At 40.6% G+C, this 3,416-nt stretch overlaps 1 protein-coding gene across 1 annotated transcript in view; it reads left to right on the plus strand.

Moving 5' to 3' along the window:
* The first annotated feature begins 352 nt into the window (after window positions 1-352).
* LOC108518259 (phosphate regulating endopeptidase X-linked) overlaps window positions 353-3,416 on the plus strand; it is a 156,629-nt gene continuing 153,565 nt past the window's right edge. The window contains exon 1 of the mRNA XM_017856526.1: window positions 353-438. The gene's annotated coding sequence lies outside the window, so the exon portion shown is untranslated. The remainder of the gene's footprint in view (window positions 439-3,416) is intronic.

The following is a 3,416-nucleotide window of genomic DNA, read 5'->3' on the forward strand; positions in this document are numbered from 1 at the left end:
AACGCTTGGAGAGAAAAGCCTGCAAACAATCGGTTGAGAGAAGACTTTGACTGAGGGAGAGCACCAAGATAAAGCAACGTTGTTTTTTTGTCTAAGTCAGGGGAAAGCCAAGGCAACCAATATTTTCTGGTTTTATAATTTCATTTGTGAAGAATATTTGAGAAGGTGGCGAGGGGAGATTTCCTTGACGGGAGTTTTTTAGCTGTCCATTAGTAGAAGAGCAAGAGAGCCTGAGTCCACACCTCGCTCTTGAGACCAGCCACAAACCACGGAAAAAGTGACTTTCCTCTCGTGTGTCTCTACGGCCTTCTGATGGAAAGGCAGAAACAGGGAGGCAGCGTGGAGGACTGGAAAGAAAGGCCAACCAGACGGCACTCGAATTGCCCTGGTGCGTGTTTGTCGGTGGCACCCTAGTTCTGGGCACGATCCTCTTTCTAGGTAAGTGGAGTGCAGGAGCCGGGGAACTGGGTGTGTGTCTAGAAGTTTCCCTGTGCTTTTATTGTAGCAAAACTTGTATAAAACAGGTATAGGCTGTTTGCCTGGCAATTCCTAGGTTGTGATCTTTTATTTCTATCAAATAATGCAAATGATAAAGAAGGCTTTTTAAGGAGCTAAATAAATAAATACACCCAAGTACCAAATGTATAGTCCAGAAGGCAAAGTGTGTGTAAATGGCTCGGCGGTAGCTGGCTGATTCTGTTGCATTGGACGGAAAAGTTTTTCTGTGGCACATTTAGCAAAATCAGTGTTTATGAATTCATAGTTCACATAGTTCATTTATATTTTGACGGAAAGACCTTTACATTGTGATGAAAATCATGCTGGAGTGTCTTTCCATTTGACTTTTATTAATGTTTTCTTGAACGAATCATGAAATTTAATTCCACCAGAACACAAATTCAGTCCTTTTAAAGTGTACTTTAATTGATATTCTTCAATCCTTTCCTTTAATCCAGTGACTCTGCTGAGATGCAATTTGCTTTACAAAATTAATATGAAGGAAAACAGAGGTTTTTCCCCCAAGATTTGAAAGATATTGTGATCCAGTTATTTTAAATGACTCTTGGTGAGAATGATGTACCCAGAGAGTATATTAGGATGATAGAAGTTATTCCTATGGAAAAAGAATCAAATATCTGGAAAGGAGTGAGGGATTTTCTTAAAATTTAGGCTTGCTGAACCCTTGACTATTATCCATTTTAATTTTCCATACAACCCGTAATACCTTCATTAGCTTGGAACGTGTTATGTAGGAATGAGGAGATTCTAGGTGCAGTTTGAAATGTAGCAACCTGGAAACCGTTCCTTGGCATATACAGGATGCAGGAGGCCATGTTTATTTTGGCAGGGGTAAACCAGTGATTAAACTTTAAAAGAGTTAGGGTTGTGTGGTTGAAAACTCTGCTAAAATGAGCAAACCATCTTTCCCTGTTTTCTGTGGCTGAAGATTTAGGAAATTAGATGGGTTTATTGCTTTCTGGTAAAGCTAAATCTCCTACTCCTGCAACTGAATCTGTGGCTCTTGAAAACTCTTGTGAGATTTCTCAGTACTTCGGGTTCAGATAAGTGTCCTCTGCTGAAATTCAAAATGAGAGGAAAAATTCTATGAGCATGCCAAAAGACTACATGCTATGTGCAACGTGACTGCAAGGTTAGGTTTTGCAAATGCTCGCAAACTTAAAAATCCAAATAATTATTGTTTATGTAAAATATGTACTCTTTTAATGATATTACCACTGCATGAAACTTTTACAAAGCTCTACTTTTATGATTACATCCTGAGGCCGTGGCATATCCGTTGAAAGATTCTCCATGGCAGCAAATCTTTGTTCTTCCAGAGAAAATTATTCTTAGGAAACAGTGTTGATGTTCTTAGAGCAAAGTAAAATTCATCAAGCCCGACACTACTATTACGGATAAGGAGGCCTGCATAACATATGAAAGAGAACTTTCCAGCGTGCCCAATAACCTGGCTCTCACCTTGACTCTCTAAGAGGAGCTCAAATGATGTTAGAGAATAAGGGCAAACTAAGGCTGTGGCCTCTACAACTTTGCTTCTCAAAATGGGGTCTGTGGACCAGCAGCATCAGCATCACTGGAGAGCTGGAGCTCCACCCCAGACCCGCTGATTCACAATCTGCATTTTCACAAGACCCCCAGGGGATTGTTTGCAAATACAGGTTTGAGAAGCATTGCTTCAGGTAACCACATCTATTTGGATGTATACATTCAGGGACACTTCTTTTTGTTAAATATTTCTGCACTATTTTAGAATCACCCCCTTACCCCCTCTCCCCATCCCTCTCCTCAACTCTGCCACCCACCTCCACTCTGCACCCAGGCAAAGCGCTTGTCTGACAAGCTCCAGGGACCTGCCTGGCAATGCTCTTCATGACAATATTCTAGTTAGGGTCGTCTTCTCTTCAGGGGGCTTCCTGGTTGACTTTGCGGTATATTTCTCTGCCTCTCCACATTCACTTACATGCCTGCAATTTCTAGCATCCCTTCTTACCTCGTCTTTGTATCTGAGGCTCCGGGATAATCTTTTCTCAAAACCTTAGTGCTTCTATAGTAAGAGTGATTGCCAGTGGCCTTGCGGTGGCTTCAGAGAAGCTACAGGGCACCGGAATGGAAAACATATATGCCTGTAACCAGTTTATTTATTTCCAAGTGTCCTTTCTTCTTCTCTTTCCCTCTCTTTCCTCCCCACAATCTGTTTCTCAGATGCACTGGCCCGCAAACTTTTTCTGTCAAGGGCCAGATAGTAAATATTTTCGACTCTGTGGGCCATACGGCCTCTTGCAAGTACTCAATTCTGTTGTTGTTGCACAAAAGCAGCCACGGACAATATGTACACAAATGGGCATGGCTGTGTGCCAAGGAAATCTGATTTCTAGACACTGAAATTGGAATTTTGTATACTTTTCATATGTCATGAAATATTATTTTTCTTTTTTTTTTTCCCAACCATGAAAAAAATATAAAAGCCATTCATAGCTCATGGGCTGTACAGAAACAGGCAGTGGATTTGGCCTACGGGCCATAGTTTGCTGACCCCTGCTTTCTGGCCATTCTTATGCTCTTGATCTGTGGATGACTCCACTGCATCCTGAGGACATTTCCTCTGGTTATAGAGAAATCTACAATGAGAAACCAAACTGCTATTTACATGTATTTTCAAAGCTCCTAACCATTTAAAAGTAACATCTTAATTTTATATTAAAATATTTTCTTTATTGTCTCTATTTCATTCACTTACACCTTCACATTATCTGGGCTTGTTGATCCTCATTTATTTGGAGGATTTTAAAATAACCCCATCCATGGAGATAATGCTCTTCCTTGAGGGGTTGGGTCTGTCAGTGTCCCAATTAATTAATTATACACACACACACACACACACATATATATATATA

Source organism: Rhinopithecus bieti, unplaced genomic scaffold (assembly GCF_001698545.2).
Source record: "Rhinopithecus bieti isolate Rb0 unplaced genomic scaffold, ASM169854v2 scaffold_45112, whole genome shotgun sequence".
Classification (NCBI taxonomy): Eukaryota; Metazoa; Chordata; class Mammalia; order Primates; family Cercopithecidae; genus Rhinopithecus; species Rhinopithecus bieti.